The sequence below is a fragment of the Pogoniulus pusillus genome, chromosome 9, assembly GCF_015220805.1.
Source record: "Pogoniulus pusillus isolate bPogPus1 chromosome 9, bPogPus1.pri, whole genome shotgun sequence".
Classification (NCBI taxonomy): domain Eukaryota; kingdom Metazoa; phylum Chordata; class Aves; order Piciformes; family Lybiidae; genus Pogoniulus; species Pogoniulus pusillus.
This window is the reverse complement of record NC_087272.1, coordinates 36,700,117-36,723,382: the sequence shown is the minus strand read 5'-3', so window position 1 is coordinate 36,723,382 and position 23,266 is coordinate 36,700,117.

Genomic DNA, 23,266 nt, shown 5'->3' with positions numbered 1-23,266 from the left:
AGGAGTTAAATCAAGCAGCAAACGCTGCTGCTAATCAGGGGCCATGTTAGCCTTTGCGACATGAAATAGAGCTGAAGCAATCTGAAAGCCTTTAAATTCTGAGCAGAAGCTTTCTTTTCCCCGTGAGAAAAACAGCCTTTCCTTTAAGTGCAACTTATCAGGTCACCACTGGCTTCTGTGCTGTTACACCACTGATAACATTGACTCAGGAACATCTGGAACAATTACTCTTTCCTCCTGACTGAGCAGTGGGTAGCACAGACCTCCGGGAGGTATTGCTAAGGACAGTGAGAAGTATTGATTGAATTCTCCCCACCCATGCCTCCAGGAGAAGACTTGATTGCCATAGGATTACAGTCTCACAGCATCACCAAGGTTGGAAGAGACCTCATTGATCATCAAGTCCAACCCTTTAGTACAGAGCTCAAGGCTAGACCATGGCACCAAGTGTCACATCCAATCCTGCCTTGAACAGCTCCAGACTGCCCAGAGAGGTTGTGGAGTCTCCTTCTCTGAAGACATTCAAAGCTTGCCTGGGTGCCTTCCTGTGTGGCCTGCTTTGGCATGGAGGTTGGACTTGCTGAGCTTCAGAGATACCTTCCACCCCTTACTGTTCTATGACTCTGTGATTTAATTACAGGCTTATGCAAAAGAAACTAAAGGAAGTTTATTACATCTGTGATCTCTTTAGATCATGGTCTAGTTGACTGGATAGGGCTGGGTGCTAGGTAGGGCTGGGTGCTAGGTTGGACTGGATGATCTTGGAGGTCTCTTCCAACCTGCTTGATTCTATGATTCTATGTTTATCTATGTGTGATTGACAGTGGAGCTAGAGAGAGCTCCACAACGTGACATAGTGTGACAGCTACCTGAAAGGATGCTGTGGAGAGGCTGCTGCTGGTCTCTTCTCACAGGTAAATAGTGATAGAACAAGAAGGAATGGCCTCAATCTGCAACTGGGTGGGTTTAGACTGGACATTAGGAAACATTGTTCTCCCAGCAAGAGTGGTCAGGCATTGGAATGAGCTGCCCAGGGAGGTGGTGGAGTCACCGACTCTAGGTGTGTTTAAAGGTTGTTTGGATGTGATGCTTGAGGATATGGTTTAAGGGTTAACTACTTTGAATAGGGATAACAGTTGGACTTGATGGTCCTGAGGGGCTTTTCAATCAGAATGTTGCTGTGACTCTGTGATAAGTTTACAGGAGTTCAAAACCTCAGGAAGCAAATCAGTGACACTTACAATTAAATACAGCCATGTAAATCTTGGCAAAGTCCTTAAGATGCAAAATATTGGAGGCTGGGACAGTGTTCTGGGAAAGCAGTGGTGCCAAATTGCTCTGTTCTGGTGGTGTTCTCTCATCTGCTCTTCACCATCACTGAGAATGAGACAAATTCAGGTAGTGACAGGACTAGGGGGAATGGAGCAAAACTGGAGATGAGTAGGTTCAGACTGGATGTGAGGAGGAAGTTGTTGAGCATGAGTGGTGAGAGGCTGGAATGGGTTGCCCAGGGAGGTGGTTGAGGCCAGGCTGGCTGAGGCTGTGTGCAGCCTGCTCTAGGGTAGAGTGTCCCTGGGCATGGCAGGGTGTTTGGAAGTGGGTGGTCCTTGTGGTCCCTTCCAATCCTGCCTGAGTCTATGATTTTGTTGGGTACTAGGACAGTCATTCCTATGGAAGGTGTTGCAGCCTGTTGCAAGAAGGCTTTTTTGGGGTAAGAAAACTGTAGAAAATCTTAGCATAACAGAAGCCTTGATGCAGTTTCCCTTTAAAGTTGCCAAGTTCCTATGTGCTTCATTGCCTACCTATGGGGACACTTGCACTTGAGAAAGGAAGGAGAAAATAGGCCATCAGACTAGCAATGCAAACAACAGCTCTCTTTAGATCCTAATTACAACTGAGCAGCAATTATTAATAATTTAGTACTTCAGGTGAATTATAGAACTATGAACTGTGCCAGTGCCACAGAGTTATTTGGCTTATTAGTGATAAGGAGCATGTTTAAATTAACTCCATAAGGCAAAGAATGCAGAGTTGCTTTCTATGGTGTATCAATGAAGGAAAATCACTGGAAAAAGACCTGGTGATGGTAGCTGTCTTGTCATTATTATTATTGTGGCCTTTCAGTGTCTTAAGGAGGCTACAAGAAAGCTGGGGAAGGACTTTTTAGGATGCCATATAGTGAGAGGACTGGGGGGAATGGAACAAAACTAGAAATGGGTAGATACAGACTGGATGTTAGGAAGAAGTTCTTCACCTTGAGGGTGGTGAGACTCTGAAATGGGTTACTCAGGGAGGTGGTTGAAGCCTCATCTCTAGAGGTGTTTAAGGCCAGGCTGGATGAGGCTGTAGACAGCCTGATCTAGTGTGAGGTGTTGCTGCTCGTGGCATGGGGGGGTTCAACACTGAATTTGCCAAGTGAAATTTGCAGTGTTATTTGCCACCAATTACTTCAGCTCATAATTTAGATACCTCAGTGTTTGCTACCTTCACAGCAGTAGGGCTCATAGGACATCATCCCTAATTACTGTTTGCAGCTACTCAAAGGTAACCAATGTGATCCTCTTTCTGTATATGCTATGGGCAGCAATTTGTCTCTTCTGCCAGGCAAGCAACAACAGAAGGGGACAGAGTCTCAAGTTGTGCCAGGGGAGGTCTAGGCTGGATGTTAGGAGGAAGTTGTTGTCAGAGAGAGTGATTGGCATTGGAATGGGCTGCCCATGGAGGTGGTGAAGTTGCCATCCCTGGATGTGTTCAAGACTGGATGGGGCACTTAGTGCCATGGTTGATTGGCTAGGGTTGGGTGATAGGATGGACTGGATGAGCTTGGAGGTCCTGGTTGATTCTCTGAGTCCATGAATACAAAGATTGCACTTTCCAGTACACCTCCTGGACACTCCAGTTCCTGGAGGTCTGCAGTTTCTTAAAGGCACTACCCAGCCTCAAACCACCCCAGGTGCATGTACATACACACAGGCATCCTTATGTAGCAGCTGCTGCTAGAATGGGTGGAAAACACATTGGCTGTACAGTCCAAATGAGAAGATCATAGAATCACAGAATCATAGAATCAACCAGGTTGGAAGAGACCTCCAAGATCATCCAGTCCAACCTAGCACCCAGCCCTATCCAATCAACCAGACCATGGCACTAAGTGCCTCATCCAGTCCTTTCTTGAAGACCCCCAGGGACGGTGCCTCCACCACCTCCCTGGGCAGCCCATTCCAATGCCAATCACTCTCTCTGTGAAGAACTTCTTCCTAACATCCAGCCTAGACCTACCCTGGCACAACTTGAGACTGTGTCCCCTTGTTCTATTGCTGGTTGCCTGGGAGAAGAGGCCACCCCCCACCTGGCTACAATGCCCCTTCAGGTAGTTGTAGACAGTAATAAGATCACCTCTGAGCCTCCTCTTCTCCAGGCTAAACAGGCCCAGCTCCCTCAACCTCTCCTCATAGGATTTGTGTTCCAGGCCCCTCACCAGCTTTGTTGCCCTTCTCTGGACATGTTCCAGCACCTCAACATCTTTCTTAAATTGAGGGGTCCAGAACTGGACACAGCACTCAAGGTGTGGTCTGACCAGTGCTGAGTACAGGGGCAGAATAACCTCCCTTGTCCTACTGGCCACACTGTTCCTGATGCAGGCCAGGATGCCATTGGCTCTCTTGGCCACCTGAGCACACTGCTGCCTCATCTTCAGCTTACTATCTATCAGTACCCCCAGGTCCCTTTCTTCCTGGCTGCTTTCCAGCCACTCAGTCTCCAGCCTATAGTGCTGCTTGGGGTTGTTGTGACCAAAGTGTAGAACCCTGCACTTGGCCTTGTTAAATCTCATCCCAAAGATTCATTGGAATGTTCAGTATTGCTTCTGTATCAGCTGTAACTGAAATATCTGCATGAGGATATTACATTTTTAATGTAGCACATCAATCAGCAAAGCTTTCCTACCCTTTCCAGTGATGAGTGGGTATTATTTTAGTCAATGATATGTTGTGGTGAGGCAGGCAAGGGAGTAAATATTTCTGTACACTTTCCATTTTGTATGAGCTACTAAAGAGAAGGAAGCTCTGTTGTGCTTTTAAAAATAGAAGCATTGCTGCAGTCTTAACTAACATAGCATTAATAACGTTGCCATGGTAATGGTTTAAGAATTGCCTTTGCTTTTATCTTATACATGCTAATGCAGAAGTCAGTAGGGATATCTTTAAGGCTCATGAAGTTTTCTAAGCATCAGACCTGAAGCTGTAAGTTTGACAGAATTAAACCAGCTGCCACATGAAAAACCATGCTGGTGGGTCATCATTTTTGGTTTCTGGTTTTTCTCTTCTCTATCCCTGATCACAGTTCATGGTGTGATGGTTTGGGAGTTATCTGCCCACCCCCTACACTTGTGAAAAAGCACCCAGACTAGACTCAGCCAAATCTGGAAATTGAATGAAGCTTTATATCTACAGCTTAGCACCATATACAAGAGTGATTTGCCATTGGAATGGGCTGCCCAGGGAGGTGGTGGAGTCACCATCCCTGGAGGTGTTCAAGAAAAGACTGGATGAGGCATTGTGAGAGTCTAAATCCTCTCTCTCATTAATCAACAAAGATAAAAAAGATTGCATCGCCTCTCCTTAATCAACAAAGATAAAGATTGCATCATCTCTCCTTAATCTTGTTACTTCTGGGACTCAGGCTCGGGGCTTGGCCCAAAGCTCAGGGATGCAAATCAACAGACAACACCTTTGAAACTCCTGGACCTCAGCCTGGCTGCAATGCCCAGGAGGCCTACATCTTATCTCAGCTACCCCCAAGGGAAAAGGTTTATGTGCATTCAGGGTATGGACAGGTGTAGCCAGGGAGGGGGCGGAGGCCCTCTCCCCGGTGGCACCGGACCCCTGCGAATGCATGAGAATGCACAGGAAGATGCCCTGGGGAGCTGCAGCTGGACACTGAGCAGAAAACTGCATAAAAAGGCAGGAGAAATGCCTGCCAGAGTGTGGCACTCCTAGCAGACCACCAGTGGCACCTCCACCGGACCACCAGTGGCACCTCCACCGGACCACCAGTGTCACCTCCACCGAACCACCAGTGGCACCTCCACCGGACCACCAGTGGCACCTCCATCGGACCACCAGTGGCACCTCCACCGAACCACCAGTGGCACCTCCACCGGACCACCAGTGGCACCTCCACCGGACCACCAGTGGCACCTCCACCGGACCACCAGTGGCACCTCCATCGGACCACCAGTGGCACCTCCACCGGACCACCAGTGGCACCTCCATCGGACCACCAGTGGCACCTCCACTGGACCACCAGTGTCACCTCCACCGAACCACCAGTGGCACCTCCATCGGACCACCAGTGGCACCTCCATCGGACCACCAGTGGCACCTCCACCGGACCACCAGTGGCACCTCCATCGGACCACCAGTGGCACCTCCACTGGACCACCAGTGTCACCTCCACCGAACCACCAGTGGCACCTCCACCGGACCACCAGTGGCACCTCCATCGGACCACCAGTGGCACCTCCACCGGACCACCAGTGGCACCTCCATCGGACCACCAGTGGCACCTCCACTGGACCACCAGTGTCACCTCCACCGAACCACCAGTGGCACCTCCATCGGACCACCAGTGGCACCTCCACCGGACCACCAGTGGCACCTCCACCGGACCACCAATGTCACCTCCACCGGACCACTGAGGGCAGACCACCACCAGACCACCAGAGCTGCACACCACCCGAAGAAACTCTGACAAACTCCACAGAAGATCATCTCTGGGCCACGCACCCATCTCTCTCTCTCTCTCTCTCTCTCTCTCCCCTCCATCTGCGACTGAGGGTAATATGATCACAGCTTTTTTCCTTCCCTGCTCCTTCTTCTCTTCTCCATCATTCTCTTTATCTTTCTCTCTCCCCCTTCTGCCCTCTCTCCCTCTGTTCTGATCTTTCTCTCCCCCCTCTCTCCCCTCTCTCCCTCTGTTTTGCCCAACCTTATCCTTTAATAAATAGTTTTGAGCTGATATATGGTCTCGTCTGCACCTTAATTTCACAACACGGAATCCATAAGGACTGGTCTTGCTCCTCTGGACAGAGATACTGTTAATCGCTGCTCCTCTGGATCTTGACAGGCATTTAGTGCCATGGTCTGGTTGATTGGCTAAGGCTGGGTGCTAGGTTGGACTGGATGATCTTGGAGGTCTCTTCCAACCTGCTTGATTCTATGATTCTTTATATTTACAGCTTAGCACAATATACAAGCAGGTATTTATAAGCTATACAGCTATAGAGAAGTTAAAAAGTAATACAGAAACACAAAACCCATCCCAGAAACCTGAGTCCCCAGGAGGGTCTCCCAACCACCCTTCCACCTTCTTCCCACTCCTCTACCTTACCCCAGACTTTGCCTTATGTTCAAGGTGAGTTTGCAGGGCTAGGCAGGGTGGTTAGGAAGCAGAAGGATTAGTCAGGCAGCAAGTTAGGTTAAAGAGAGAAGTTTGTGCAGCCCCAGAGTCCAGAGAGAGACTCTGTTATCTATATTTATGTTGTTCTTATCCATCTCAGCAAGCCTATGAGTGAAGCAGACATCACCATTGTTTCCTTTTCACAGCCTTGCATCTAAGTCTTCTCACCAAAACATCTCATCTAGGCTGAAGCTAGCACACATGGAAAGTATAAGGCTACTACACTTAGAACTGTCACATAATAGATGTTGCATACATTAGCCTGAGTAACAGCTGCTGTAATGCAAGCAAAGTGTCTTTGCTCTTCTCAAAGGAAAAGAACACCTGTATTTAGATCAGCATTAGAACTAGATTCACTGTTTTACAGGATCACAAGATGTTAGGGCTTGGAAGGTATCTCCATAGATCAAGTCCAAGCTCCTGCCAGAGCAGGACCGTAGAATCTAGTGCAGGTTGCACAAGAACGCTTCGAGATGGGTCCTGAAAGTGTCCAGAGAAGGAAACTCCACAACCTCTCTGGGCAGCCTCTTCCAGTGCTCTGTCACCCTTACACTAAAGAATTCTTCCTCAAGTTGAGGTGGAACTTCCTGTGCTACAGTTTCCATCCACTGCCCCTTGTCCTGTCACAGTACACGAGTGAGCAGAGGCTGTCCCTGTCCCTTCCTTCCTGACCCCTACCCCTCAGGTATTTATGGACATGGACCAGATCCCCTCTCAGCCTTCTCCTCTCCAGTCTAAACAGCCCCAGGGTCCTCTGCCTTTCCTCACAACACAGTGCTCCAGTCCCTTCAGCATCCTGGTTTCATTAGCCTAGAAGACAATTTGAAAACTGTGTTAACATTTAAATGCTGAAGTGTATTGATTTTTCTAACTCACTGACTGCACATACCATTTCTTGCTAATAAAAGCATACAAAAGTGAGCAGCAATTCAAAGAAGTTGTATGGATCTCTAGGCTAAGATGCAAAAAAATATGTTTCACACATTCACAGACTCACAGAATACGAGGGGCTGGAAGGGACCTCCAAAGCTCAGCCAGTCCAACCCCCCTGCCTGAGCAGCATCACCTAGAGCAGACCACACAGGAACACATCCAGGTGGGTTTGGAATATCTCCAGAGAGGGAGACTCCACAGCCCCCCATGGCAGCCTGTTTCAGGGTTCTGGCACTCTCACAGGGTAAAAATTTCTCCTCATGTTTAAATGAAGCTTCCTATGGCTCAGCTGCCTCCCAGTGCCCCTTGTTCAGTCATTGGGCATCACCCAGCAGAGCCTGGCTCCAGCCTCCTGCCACTCACCCTGCACACATTGATAACCACTGCTGAGGTCACCTCTCAGACTCCTCCCCTCCCAGCAGCACAGCTCCCTCAGGCTCTTCTCATAACAGAGTTGTTCCACTCCCTTCAGCATCTTTGTGGCTCTGTGCTGGACACTCAATCAGTTCTATGTCCCTCTTGAATGGGAGTGCCCAGAAATGAACACAGTACTCCAGGTGTGGCCTCACCAGAGCAGAGTAGAGGGGGAGGAGAACCTCTCTTGACCACAGTCCCTCTAATACACCCCAGAATGACATCTGCCTTCCTGGCAGCCAGAGCACATTGCTGATTCATAGATGCTGACTCCCATCCACTAGGACCTCCAAATCAGAGCACATTGCTGACTCATGGATGCTGACTCCCATCCACTAGGACCTCCAAATCAGAGCACATTGCTGACTCATGGATGCTGACTCCCATCCACTAGGACCCCCAAATCCTTTTCCCCTTCATTGCCTTCCAACAGTTCAGTCCCCAGCCTATACTAATAGCTGGGGTTGCTCTTTCCCAGGTTCAAGACTCTACACTTTGACAAGTTCTGACAGAATTTGCTAAACCTTGCACAGTTTTGGAGGGGAAAAAAAGCCCAATCAAGTTCACATCTTCAGCTGGCAGTGCTGTTAATTTACCTATATCAGGGAAAGGAGAAACCAAGAATAGAAACCAGTCTTGTTATTCTGGGTGTTCTAGTTGAAGGATGCCCTGGAAATCAATGGCAGGTGCTTCAAGGGTTTATTAGAGTCCTGCTTTCCTCATCCTCAGAAAGTTCTCTTTGCTCACACACATCAGTATAGAATCATAGAATCAGGCAGGGTTGGAAGGGAGCACAAGGAGCAGCCAGTTCCAACCCCCCTGCCATGCCCAGGGACACCCTACCCTAGAGCAGGCTGCCCACAGCCTCAGCCAGCCTGGCCTCAAACACCTCCAGCCATGGGGCCTCAACCACCTCCCTGGGCAACCCATTCCAGCCTCTCACCACTCTCCTGCTCAACAACTTCCTCCTCACAACCACTCTGAATCTCCTCACCTCCAGCTTTGCTCCATTCCCTCCAGTCCTGGCACTTCCTGATAGCCTAAAAAGTCCCTCCCCAGCTTTTTTGTAGGCCCCCTTCAGATCCTGGAAGGCCACAAGAAGGTCACCTCAGAGTCTCAGCTTCTCCAGCCTGCACAGCCCCAACTCTTTTAGTCTGTGCTCACAGCAGAGCTGCTGCAGCCTCTGAGCATCCTCCTGGCCCTGCTCTGGACACACTTCGACATCCCTCTTGTAATAGATGCTTCAGAGCTGGATGCAGTACTCCAGGTGGGGTCTCAGCAGAGCGGAGTAGAAGGGGAGAATCACCTCCCTTGTCCTGCTGGCCACACTCCTCCTGCTGCAGCCCAGGCTCTGCTTGGCTCTCTGGGCTGCAAACCCTGGATCATAGTTCCTCTTAAATTCAGTTGACCAGTACAAAATATGTGACCATATGCATCACTTTCCAGTGCTGTAAATTTGTGCTGTCAACTATTAGGTGTCTCTTTGTCACTGCTGTGTCTATAACTAGCCCTAGCAATCAGTCAGGTACCTGCAGGCATTTTTCAGGAAGCAAATTGCTCCAAAACCTATTTTTGCTGCCCTGGATTTTGAGTAAGAGCTGCTTCCTAGACTCTGGGCAAGGTCAAGATTGTATTGATGTGTCTGAATATGACAAGAAAGTGGTTCCACAAAGCTAAAAATGCAAGGATAAATTTCAAGTGACTTATTGTTTATCTTTACAGACCACTTAATCCACAGCAGATGGGGGAAATAAAATTTATAGCACCACTTTCTCCCTGGGCAAGTACTAAATTACAGCACATAAGCATGTGTAGATTAAATTCACAAAGGTTAGCTTTAGCCTGGTAAGGTTAAACTCCTGAGGCCCCTCTACACTTGCAGAATACAAGAGGTGATTTTCCCCCTAGATTTAGCCTTGCTGAGGTCACAGCTTGAGATCATGAGGAGCTGGAGCAGATGGAAAGAAGAGCAACCGAGCTGGTGAATGAGACTGGTGAAGAGGAGCTGAGGAAACTGGGACTGTTTAGTTTGAGGAAGAGGTGGATGAGAGGAGTCCTTACCACCCTCTACGACTACCTAGAAGGAGAGTATAGAAAGGTGTTGGTCTCTTCTCACAGGCAATTAGTGATAGAACACTATCACTATTGGCTAGGGCTGGGTGCTAGGTTGGACTGGATGATCTTGGAGGTCCCTTCCAACCTGGTTGATTCTATGATTCTATGATTCCAGCTCCTTTCCTTTGAAGCAGAAACAAGAGGTGAGCAGAGTTACTCAGGCTGTACTAGGATAGGTTTAGGCCAGTCTTTAGGAAAGATTTTTTTCACTGAAAGTGCTGTCAGAGAGACTTGGATAGCCTTAGATCAATGGGCCAACACTAATGGGATGAGTTTCAACAGGGCCAAATGCCAGGTTCTGCACTTGGGTCACAGCGACCCCAAGCAATGCTACAGGCTTGGGGCAGTGTGGCTGGAGAGCTGCCTGGCAGAAAGGGACCTGGGGGCTGTAATAGACAGGAGCTGAATATGAGCCAGCAGTGTGCCCAGGTGGCCAAGAATGCCAATGGCATCCTGGCTGGGATTAGCAATGCTGTGGCCAGCAGGAGCAGGGAGGTAGCAGGGAGGTGATTATCCCCTTGGACTCAGCTCTGGTGAGGCCACGCCTTGAGTGCTGTGTTCAGTTTTGGCCACTGCAATACAAGGGAGATGTGGAGGTGCTGGAGCAGGTCCAGAGGAGGGCAAGGAAGCTGGGGAAGGGCCTGGGGAATAAATCTTACGAGGAGCAACTGAGCGAGCTGGGGATGGTTAGTGTGAAACAGAGGAGGCTGAGGGAGATGTCATTGCTGTCTACAGCTACCTGAAGGGACATTATGGAGAGGCTGCTGCTGGACTCTTCTCACAAGGAACTGGAGACAGAACAAGGGGGAATGGCCTCAAGATGAGGTTGGGGAGGTTTAGATTGGACATTAGGAAAAGGTTTTTCACGGAGAGAGTGGTCAGGAACTGGAATGAGCTGCCCAGGGATGTACTGAAGTCACCAACCTTGGATGTGTTTAGGTGTCATTTGGATGTGGTGCTAAGGGCTATGGTTTAAGGTGAATCCTGTAAAGTAGGATTCTGGGTTGGATTTGATGATCCTGAGAGGCTTTTCCAACTTGAATGTTTCTGTGATTCTGTGATCAACCCTGGTGAAACAGACAAAGCTAACTACCACATCTATAGAAACACAGACACCTTGCTGCCTGGAAACATACAGATGAATAAATGTCTGGGGATAATTACCCTGCCAGCAGCTGTATTTATTGTGGACTTTGTCAGCTAAAATGCCATTCGTGTCTCAAATGGCACAGTCAATTAAATCAGACATAAAACATGCAGCAACCATTAAAATGCCTCATTGTTACGATTTTGGGTTAAGCATCATCATAAAAATCACAAGGCCAAGCTGTGAAATCCATTGTAGAGGCAGGTTCCTTCTATCAGTAATTCTGCAATGAGAGGTTCTTTTTTCCTTCCTTTGAAAGTGTCCATCCTTACAGTTGTGTAGTGGACAATCAGAAGCATGGTTGGTAAACAAAATATCTGGGATGAGATTGAAGAAGGCCAAGTGCAGGGTTCTACACTTTGACCACAACAACCCCAAGCAGCACTACAGGCTGGAGACAGAGTGGCTGAGAGCAGCCAGGCAGAGAGGGAGCTGGGGGTTCTGGTAGATTGTAGGTGAACATGAGCCAACAGTGTGCCCAGATGGCCAAGAGAGCCAATGGCATCCTGGGCTGCATCAGGAACAGTGTGGGCAGCAGGACAAGGGAGTTCTTCTGCCCCTGTACTCAACACTGCTCGGGCTACACCTTGAGCCCTGTGTCCAGTTCTGGGCTCCTCAATTCAAGAGAGATGTTGAGATGCTGGAAGGTGTCCAGAGAAGGGCAACAAGTTGGTGAAAGGCCTGGAACACAAACCTTATGATTCTACGTCTAGAAGGATCACTAAACAGTTCTATGATTCTAAGTCTAGAAGGATCAGTAAACAGTTCTAAGATCACTACACAGTTCTATGATTCTAAGCCTAGAAGGATCAGTAAACAGTTCTAAGATCTCTAAACAGTTCTATGATTCTAAGTCTAGAAGGATCAGTAAACAGTTCTAAGATCTCTAAACAGTTCTGTGATTGTAAGTCTAGAAGGATCAGTAAACAGTTCTATGATCTCTAAACAGTTCTATGATTCTAAGCCTAGAAGGATCAGTAAACAGTTCTAAGATCTCTAAACAGTTCTGATTCTAAGCCTAGAAGGATCAGCAAACAGTTCTAAGATCTCTAAACAGTTCTGATTCTAAGCCTAGAAGGATCAGCAAACAGTTCTAAGATCTCTAAACAGTTCTGATTCTAAGTCTAGAAGGATCAGCAAACAGTTTTATGATTCTAAGCCTAGAAGGATCAGCAAACAGTTCTAAGATCTCTAAACAGTTCTATGATTCTAAGTCTAGAAGGATCAGTAAACAGTTCTAAGATCTCTAAACAGTTCTATGATTCTAAGTCTAGAAGGATCAGTAAACAGTTCTAAGATCTCTAAACAGTTCTGTGATTGTAAGTCCAGAAGGATAAGCAAACAGTTCTATGGTCTCTAAACAGTTCTGATTCTAAGCCTAGAAGGATCAGCAAACAGTTCTATGATTCTAAGTCTAGAAGGATCTGTAAACAGTTCTAAGATCTCTAAACAGTTCTGTGATTGTAAGTCCAGAAGGATCAGCAAACAGTTCTAAGATCTCTAAACAGTTCTATGATTGGAAGCCTAGAAGGATCAGCAAACAGTTCTAAGATCACTACACAGTTCTATGATTCTAAGTCTAGAAGGATCAGTAAACAGTTCTAAGATCTCTAAACAGTTCTGATTCTAAGTCTAGAAGGATCAGTAAACAGTTCTAAGATCTCTAAACAGTTCTGATTCTAAGTCTAGAAGGATCAGCAAACAGTTCTAAGATCACTACACAGTTCTATGATTCTAAGTCTAGAAGGATCAGTAAACAGTTCTAAGATCTCTAAACAGTTCTGATTCTAAGTCTAGAAGGATCAGTAAACAGTTCTAAGATCTCTAAACAGTTCTGATTCTAAGTCTAGAAGGATCAGTAAACAGTTCTAAGATCACTACACAGTTCTATGATTCTAAGTCTAGAAGGATCAGTAAACAGTTCTAAGATCTCTAAACAGTTCTGATTCTAAGTCTAGAAGGATCAGCAAACAGTTTATGATTCTAAGTCTAGAAGGATCAGTAAACAGTTCTAAGATCTCTAAACAGTTCTGATTCTAAGTCTAGAAGGATCAGTAAACAGTTCTATGATTCTAAGTCTAGAAGGATCAGTAAACAGTTCTAAGATCACTAAACAGTTCTGATTCTAAGTCTAGAAGGATCAATAAACAGTTCTATGATTGTAAGTCTAGAAGGATCAGTAAACAGTTCTCAGATCTCTAAACGGTTCTGAATCTAAGCCTAGAAGGATCAGCAAACAGTTCTAAGAGCACTACACAGTTCTATGATTCTAAGTCTAGAAGGATCAGCAAACAGTTCTATGATTCTAAGCCTAGAAGGATCAGCAAACAGTTCTATGATTCTAAGCCTAGAAGGATCAGTAAACAGTTCTATGATTCTAAGCCTAGAAGGATCAGTAAACAGTTCTATGATTCTAAGCCTAGAAGGATCAGCAAACAGTTCTACGATTCTAAGCCTAGAAGGATCAGTAAACAGTTCTATGATTCTAAGCCTAGAAGGATCAGCAAACAGTTCTATGATTCTAAGCCTAGAAGGATCATTACACAGTTCTATGATTCTAAGTCCAGAAGGATCAGTAAACAGTTATGCAGCTAATCTCCATCTATCCCTTTCCCATGTCCATTAACTGATTTAGCTACAGTTTAACTTCTAGAAAGTCAGCCTTAATGGGAAGAAATCAATAGAGAGAGAAAATCTATCACTTCCTCTGTTAATTGTTTTTCCACTCATTAATCAGCATTAAAACCACGTGCATTTTTGTATTGGATTTGTCTGGGTTTAGCTCCCAGACATTGGTTTTTGCTTTTCTTTTCTCTCTTCTCACCAAGTGCCTCAATAACAGACATTTTCTCACTAGGACAGTGTGAAGCCACCATCATTAACTTTCTTTTGCATAAACTCTAGTGATTGAATCCTTTATACCTCCCCCAGGAAGGCATTTTCTGCAGCCTTTGAATACTTTTCTGCACCCTTTGTGATTTTCCAGCAATGTTTTTGTGTAGCATGAACCCCCATTGCTACTCATTATGCTTCTGTTGGTCTTATCATGCCGTAAAGGGGAGTGAAAATCACTTCCCTGGTGTTACTCAGTAATCCTAGTTATATTCCCCCTTTTCAATAGAACATTATTACAAAGTGCTTTTAAAAGCATATGCTTTTGGACTACTTTTTTAGAAGTACATATTCAGCATCTCACATTTCATATGTGTAGTTCTGTCTGCAGCTGGAAAAACGTGCACCTAGCATCCTTGACCTTTGCTTATCACAACAGGAACTTAGCCTTGTCTTTTGTGCTGTCCCTTTGTTTTACCTGGATGCTTTGTGTGTAATTGTTGTTAGGCTAATTCAGCTGAATGCACTTCAAACACAGTACCAATCCCCACAGAATACCTTTGGGCTGTGCTCTTTTGCCTCACTTTTAATGACTATTCTCAACCCCTTTCCTAACCATCTGATGTGCCCCTCTCTGTGCTGTGCAGCACTAAGGCTTTAGTTGCTACGCTGAATGAGAAGCTGCATTTTTAAAGTACATGAAGGACTCACTGCAGGCCAAAGAATTTGTTCCCATAGGTGCTAGGTTAATGATGCCATCCCACTGCTGTCAAACACGAGGGCTCTTCCATCCTGCTGACTGATGTATTTTCTATCAGACCTAAAGAAAAAGAGTCCCTGCTGTTGAGTTGGCCTCACTTAGGCTGCACAGGAGCGAGAAAGACATGACCTTGTATCAGTGTGGTACATAGGAGTTCAATCCATTTGTTGAAGCTAAGAGTGATGCTTATATTGAGGAGTTCAGTACAGGGGTGTGTACCTCTGATAGGCTAACATAGGCAGAGTATGGGCTGTCCACACACATCGAGGCAGACCTCACCAACTACCCCCCTTAATCCCCCTTTGACAGCTAGCCACAACGTTTGCTTGTTCCCAGGGCTGGCCAGCCTGCCCCCTCTTTGAGTCCCCCTCACACGGCTCAGCTACAGACAGCAGCTAACTTCTCAGCTTGTCATAGAATCAAGCAGGTTGGAAGAGACCTCCAAGACCATCTAGTCCAACCTAGCACCCAGCCCTAGCCAATCAACCAGACCATGGCACCAAGTGCTTCATCCAATCTTTTCTTGAACACCCCCAGGGACAGTGTCTCCACTACCTCCCCAGGCAGCCCATTAGTAGGGGCCATAGTAGCTTCTCTGATAGCCTCCCCAAGGCCACTTTTCTGCAGCTGTGCCTCCTTATCAGAATGACCTAAGCCTGTTCAGTTACTCATCCCTGTTCAAACAGCAACGCCCTGCTTTCCATCAGTAAGCTTGTACTACTTGTGCTTGCTGTCTTGTAAGACCACATTAAATATGGGCCCTGTGCTATCACAGGATCACAGAATGTCAGGGCTTGGAAGGGACCCAAAGAGACCATCAAGTCCAACGCCCCTGCCACAGCAGGACCATACAATCTAGCTCAGGTCACACAGGAGCACGTCCAGACAGACCTTGAAAGTCTACAGAGAAGAAGACTCCACAACCTCTTTGGGCAGCCTGTTCCAGTGCTCTGTGACCCTTAAAGAAGTTCTCCTTTATGTTGAAGTGGATCCTCCTGTGCTGCAGCTTACATCCATTGCTCCTTGCCCTATCCCAGGGTGATCCTCTCCTGTCCCCCTCTCCTGACCCCCAGCCCTCAGAGATGTATAAACATTGATTATATCCCCTCTCAGTCTTTTCTTCTCCAGACTGAAAAGCCCCAGGTCCCTCAGCCTCTCGTCCTAGGCTGTCCCAAACAGACTTCTGTCCTCAGTATGAGCTTCAAAGACTTCTCTTTCTCACTGAACTACTTTCTTCTCACTTTTTCATTTTCCTTTCCACAGCTCTCTCATCATCTTCCTGTCTGGAGTTGTTTGTGGTTGTGCTTGAATGAATTGGCTAGGTGGGCTCCTGTTGGTCATGCCAAAGGATTGCCCTTGTGCTTACTCAACTTCTCCATGGGCATTATCAGAATTGTTGAGTAGAAAATGGAAATTTTGATGCAGCTTTGTTGGTTCTTGCTGCTTTTGCTTTCTGGCAGGTGTCAGGTACAAGCTCGAGATGTGGCCGTGGCACTTTGGGTCATGGTTTAATGGCCATGGTGGTCTTGAGTGGATGGTTGGACTTGATGATCTTAGAGGTCATTTCTAACCCAAAAGATTTTGTGAATCCTTCTTCCAGTCTCCTGCAAACCCCAGGTTTCTTGCTTTGACTTTGCAGTAGTCTGGACATAAATGCTTCTTCCATCAGGATCTGTGGTATATTTTGCTTCTTGCCTCCATACATTTAGTGCTCCTCACAATGTACTCCTCTTGAGTGCTGCACCTAGGAAAATAACAAACCTGCAATGAGCAATGCTCCCATCAATGGCTACTAATAAATCATCATTTCCTTTAGCTGAGACTGAGAAGATGGTGGAGAGCCCTTCAGAAGGGAGAAATCTGCCATCAGTGCAATCTGCAACTAATTATTATCAAGCTTCAACCCACTTCTATAATGAATTTCCTTATTGATGTGGCATTAAATAGTGTATTATAGCAACCTAGGAAGGTTCCAGTAAATATACAGTTTTTGCCATCTGCAGGATGAGGTAGAGACTGCTTTATAAGATGTCTGCTTCCCTCTCTCTCCTTTTTATTTTTTACTGATGTTTCATTCAGCTAATCCTTTTCTTCTTTCACCTTGGGAAAGCTGGAACAGGAAAATAAGGAGGGAAAAAGGTGTTTGGTAAGCTCTGGATGAGAAAATGCAAGGATGAAAGGAAGAAAGGGAGCGGGGGGTACTGGTAGATAGTAGCTGAAGCAGAGGCAGCAGTGTGCTCAGGTGGCCAAGAGAGCCAATGGCATCCTGGCCTGCATCAGGAGCAGTGTGGCCAGTAGGACAAGGGAGGTTCTTCTGTCCCTGTGCTCAGCACTGCTCAGGCCACACCTTGAGTGCTGTGTCCAGTTCTGGGCTCCTCCATTGCAGAGAGATGTTGAGGTGATGGAAGGTGTCCAGAGAAGGGCAACAAAGCTGGTGAGGGGCCTGGAGCACAGCCCTGTGAGGAGAGGCTGAGGGAGCTGGGGGTGTGCAGCCTGCAGAGGAGGAGGCTCAGGGCAGAGCTCATTGCTGTCTACAACTCTCTAAAGGGAGGCTGTAGCCAGGTGGGGTTGGGCTCTTCCCAGGCAACCAGCACCAGAAGAAGGGGACACAGCCTCAAGTTGTGCCCAGGACAGGTCTAGGCTGGATGTTGTTAGGAAGTTGTTGTCAGAGAGAGTGATTGGCATTGGAATGGGCTGCCCAGGGAGGTGGTGGAGTCACCGTGCCTGGAGGTGTTGAAGCAAAGCCTGGCTGGGGCACTTAGTGCCATGGTCTGGTTGATTGGCCAGGGCTGGGTGCTAGGTTGGCCTGGATGATCTTGGAGGTCTCCTCCAACCTGCTTGATTCTATGATTCTATGAACTTCTGAATTTCTTTAAAACCCATGTGAGTATCTTCCCCTCAGTTTCCATGATCCTGAGGGAATTTGCAACTTCTTCAGAGTAATTGTTTCTTTTTTTTTTTTTTTTTTTTGGATGATTTTCCTTAGTTTGATGGAATACACTTGCTAAAACAACACTCAACTTCCTGCAAGCTCTTTATGACCTTCCCTCAGGATACCTAGTTACATTTAATCAAATTAATGAACATAGAATTCAAAGAATTGTTGTAGAAATAAAGGCTTATTTCTTTCCTTTTCTATTCTCTTTTAATTTATCTGAAGCAGATAAAGATCCATATCGCCAAGCAGGAGCAACATCAGTAGCTTTGCTTATTTGGCTGTATAATTCATTTCAACTGATCTCCAGCTACCAATATTTCAGTCTTTTTGGGCATACATGCAAAACTTAAATTCAAGCAAATATTGTCTTGTAGAGTCTGGTATAATTAAAAACAGGTTAATATGGAACTTAGATTTCATTTTTGTGCTTTCATTTCAAGTTGTGGACCTGAAACCTCAGGCATCTGCCTCTAAACTCTGGATATTCTTCTCCTGCTTTTTACATCTACAGGTTGTGCCTTTATATCTGACAATCATAGAATGGTCTGGGTTGTAAGGGATCTCTAAGGGTTTGAAATCATTACCTCTCATCATTTTAGAATCATAGAACTAAGCAGGTTGGAAGAGACCTCCAAGCTCATCCAATTCAACCTAGCACCCAGCCCTATCCAGTCAATCAGACCATGGCACTAAGTGCCTCAGTAGCTCTTTGCTTGAACACCTCCAGGGATGGCAACTCCACCACCTCCCTGGACAGCCCATTCCAATGCTGGCTCATCTTCAGCTACTCTCTCCCAGCATCCCCACATCCCTCTCTGCCTGACTGCTCTCAGCCACTCTGGCCCCAGCCTGTGGTGCTGCTTGGGGTTGTTGTGGCCAAAGTACAGAACTCTGTACTTGGCCTTGTTAAATCTCATCCCATTGGCCTCTGCCCACCCAGCCAGCCAGGCCAGGTCTCTCTGCAGGACTCTCCTACCCTCCAACAGCTCCACACCTGCTCCTAGCTTGGTGTCATCTGAAAACTTACTGATGCTGGACTCAATCCCCTCGTCCAGATCATCAATAAAGATATTGAACAAGTCTTCCATTCCAACCCCCACTTCAATAAGTAGAGACATCCACAACTATATTGGGTTGCCCAGATCACTGTTGAGCCTCACTTTGAATAGCTCCAGGCATGGGACCTCAACCACCTCCCTGGGCAATCTGTTTCAGTATTCCACTACATTCACGTTGAAGAAGCTGTTCCTAATGTTTCTGTTCATGCACAGAGGTCATCTATTTTGACATCAAATCATTTCAAACCTAAAGGCATTAGTATTTCCTTGAGAAGGAAGTGACTTTTGGGGTTTTATTCTTTGGCTGGTTGGGTATATTTTAGCTGGAAAAGGGAGAATTTATAATGTGGGTTGGTTTATTTTCTGAATCACAGTTTAGATAAGTGCTTAGCATGTAATTTAGTTTTCTGTGGAGTATAGATTTGCCTTCAAATGCTGAATTCAATTATCACAAATTGCAGCAGTTGTGATTAGCCTTAATACCTCTAGTTTTTAAAAAGTAAACACATACATACAATATAGAAGGAAATAATCATCTGGAGCTTTGCTTTAGCAGAATCAATATTTACAGAACCACAGAATCACAGAATTCAGAGCTGCAAGGGACCACAAGGATTACCCAGCTCCAACCATCCTGTCATGGGCAGGGACACCTCACACTAGATCAGGTTACTCAGAGCCACATCCAGCCTGACCTTAAGCACCTCCAGGGATGAGGCTTCCACCACCTCCCTGGGCAACCCATTCATAGAATCATAGAATCATAGAATCAACCAGGCTGGAGGAGACCTCCAAGATCATCCAGCCCGACCTAACACCCAACCCTACCCAGTCAACCAGACCATGGCACTAAGTGCCTCATCCAGGCTTTGCTTGAAGACCTCTAGGGACGGTGACTCCACCACCTCCCTGGGCAGCCCATTCCAATGCCAATCACTCTCTCTGCCAACAACTTCCTCCTAACATCCAGCCTAGACCTGCCCTGGCACAACTTGAGACTGTGTCCCCTTGTTCTGTTGCTGGGTGCCTGCGAGGAGAGCCCAACCCCACCTGGCTACAGCCTCCCTGCAGGCAGCTGCAGGCAGCAATGAGGTCTGTCCTGAGCCTCCTCTGCTGCAGGCTGCACACCCCCAGCTCCCTCAGCCTCTCCTCACAGGGCGGTGTTCCTGGCCCCTCACCAGCTTTGTTGCCCTTCTCTGGACACCTTCCAGCACCTCAACATCTCTCCTGAATTGAGGGGCCCAGAACTGGACACAGCACTCAAGGTGTGGCCTGAGCAGTGCTGAGTACAGGGGCAGAAGAACCTCCCTTGTCCTGCTGGCCACACTGCTCCTGAGCCAGCCCAGGATGCCATTGGCTCATATTTCACCCCAAACGCAGACTCAAACCCCTCTATAACAATAGGTTGGACTTGATGGTCTTAAAGGTCTTCTCCAGCCTGCTTAATTCTGTGATGTTTGTGCCTAGAGAATGTTTCTTCATTTCTGAGCTGTAATTTGTCATTTTATGGACACATTCTTGCCTTAAAGTTCATACTGAACAAGCTTGGATTGCCACAACTATGAGATTACTACATTAAAAAAAGAGAAAATTGATTGCTTTCAGAAATTGAAAGACTTAATCCTTCAACTTTATCCTTTAAAAAAAGCCAAATTTCCATATTCTGCATGTTCAAAGTAATTTCTAATGACTGGAAAACATTTTGCTGCTAGCCAGGCAGGTTGTTTATTCTGTGCTAGCAGAGATTAAGTGGTTTGGTTTTCTAATTTAAACTTTTCTGCTGTCTGGGACAAGGTGGCTGTGTAGCAAAACAAGTCAGTTCTCAAGACTAAATGATAATTTATGTGCACTGCACTCCACTGGCTTAAGGTCAGGTTGGATAGTCAGCTACAAGCAAAGTCACCCTCTTTTGCTGGTGGTTTATAGGTAGAACAGCCTGCTCATCCTGAAGAGAGACCTTGCCAGGCTGGATGGGTGGGCAGAGGCTAATGGGATGAGATTTAACAAGGCCAATGCAGGGTTCTGCACTTTGGCCACAACAACCTCCCAGCAGCACTACAGGCTGGGGACAGAGTGGCTGAGAGCAGCCAGGAGGAAAGGGAGCTGGGGGTGCTGGGAGAGAGGAGCTGAAGCTGAGGCAGCAGTGCCCAGGTGGGCAGCAGAGCCAATGGCATCCTGGGCTGGCTCAGGAGCAGTGTGGCCAGTAGGACAAGGGAGATAATTCTGCCCCTCTACTCAGCACTGGTCAGGCCACACCTTGAGTGCTGTGTCTAGTTCTGGGCTCCTCAATTCAGGTAAGATGTTGAGGTGTTGGAATGTGTCCAGAGAAGGGCAACAAAGCTGGTGAGGGGCCTGGAGCACAGCCCTGTGAGGAGAGGCTGAGGGAGCTGGGGGTGTGCAGCCTGCAGAAGAGGAGGCTCAGGGCAGAGCTCATTGCTGTCTGCAACTACCTGAAGGGAGGCTGTAGCCAGGTGGGGTTGGGCTCCTCTGCCAGGCAAGCAGCAACAGAACAAGGGGACACAGTCTCAAGCTGTGCCCAGGACAGGTCTAGGCTGGATGTTAGGAGGAAGTTGTTGTCAGAGAGAGTGATTGGCATTGGAATGGGCTGCCCAGGGAGGTGGTGGAGTCACCATCCCTGGAGGTGTTCAAGCAAAGCCTGGATGAGGCACTTAATGTCAAGGTCTGGTTGATTGGCCAGGGCTGGGTGCTAGGTTAGACTGGCTGATCTTGGAGGTCTCTTCCAACCTGCTTGATTCTGTGATGGTGAGGACGCACTCAGTGCCACTAAAGATTTACATTTCTTATGAATTATGTTGGTAACTGATTTGTCCCCAAGATCTGAGCTGAAATTGTCAAAAAGAAAGAATCTAAATGGAGCTGTAGCTCCAGGATCTCAATCCTGTCTTTATAAACCTCTCATGAAATTCCAATGGAATTTGTGGGAATCAAATACTAAATCTGTTCAGCACCATTCCAGTGATTGAAATCTGTTGCAGTTTCAATACTCAAGTTCCTCTTTCTTGATCAGGAACTCAATAAAGGGTCTCTCAGATTAAAATCTTTACAAGTGTATAAAGTCTTTTCTTCAGCTCTTCCTTCTGTAGAGAGGCATTTCTGTGTTTTTTCTTGGTTAGCTTCTACCTTTCATTTCAACAAAGCAGTTTTGCAGAGCTGGAATCAAGTTAAACTCCATTAATGACAATGTGTCTGGAGCAGTTTGCCAGTTGGAATGAGTTCAGGGTTGGACTGCTCTCTGGTTTACAATCGTTAAGAGCTGGCACAGAAGCAACTGTTCTCCATGGAAGTGACTTTCTCTTGGCAGCTTGCCTAGCTACTCCAGCACCTCACAGCAGAAAGACACCATCTCAGCTTGACACTCTCCATGGATGCTTCCTGTGCACACTGAGGGCATGAATACACTGCGTGGGGAGCAGTTGTGTGTGGTATTCTAGCTAGATTGCAGGGAGAGTCTTGCAAGTAGCAGATGGTAGATCTGCATTGTCCCCCTGTTGCACACATCTGCTTTCTCTGTCTCAGGAAACTGTAACATGGGCTTGCACCATGCAGACAAACCAAATTTACCAGGAGTATCTACTTCTTCTGCAGCAATGAGCGGATCAGAACCACAGAATTAACCAGGTTAACAGACTAGAATTCTAGAGCACAATAGAATTCTAGACTAGAATTCTAGACTGGACTAGACTGGAGTAGAATTGTAGACTAGACTAGAATTATAGACTAGAATTATAGACTAGAGTGGAATTGTAGAATAGAATAGAATTCTAGGCTAGAATTATAGACTAGACTAGAGTGGGATTGTAGAATAGTATAGAATTCTAGATCATGCTAGAATTCTAGAATATAATAGAATGCTAAACTAGAGTATAATTCTAGACTAGAATTCTAGACTAGGCTAGAGTGGAATTGTAGGACAGAATAGAACTCTAGACCAGACTAGAATTCTAGAATATAATAGAATGTTGGACTAGACTAGAATGCTACACTAGAATTCTAGACTAGGCTAGAGTAGAATTGTAGACTAGAATAGAATTCTAGACCAGACTAGAATTCTAGAATGTAATAGAATGTTAGACTAGAGAAGAAGTCTAGGCTAGAATTCTAGACTAGACTAGAGTGGAATTGCAGGTTAGAATAGAATTCTAGAGTAGACTAGAATTTTGGAATGCAATAGAATGCTAGACTAGAATTCTAGACTAGAGTGGAATTGCAGAATAGACTAGAATTCTGGACTAGACTATAATTCTATAATAGAATAGAATGCTAGACTAGACTAGAATGCTAGACTAAAATTCTAGACTAGAGTGCAATTGTAGAATAGAATTCTAGACTAGACTAGAATGGAATTGTAAAATAGACTAGGATTCTAGACTAGACTAGAACTCCAGAATATAATAGAATGCTTGACTAGACTAGAATGCTAGACTAGAATTCTAGACTAGACTAGAGTGGAATTGTAGATTAGAATGGAATTCTAGAGTAGACTAAAATTTTAGAATGCAATAGAATGCTAGACTAGAACTATAGACTGGAATTTTAGACTAGACTAGAGTGGAATTGTAGAATACACTAGAATTCTAGACTAGACTAGA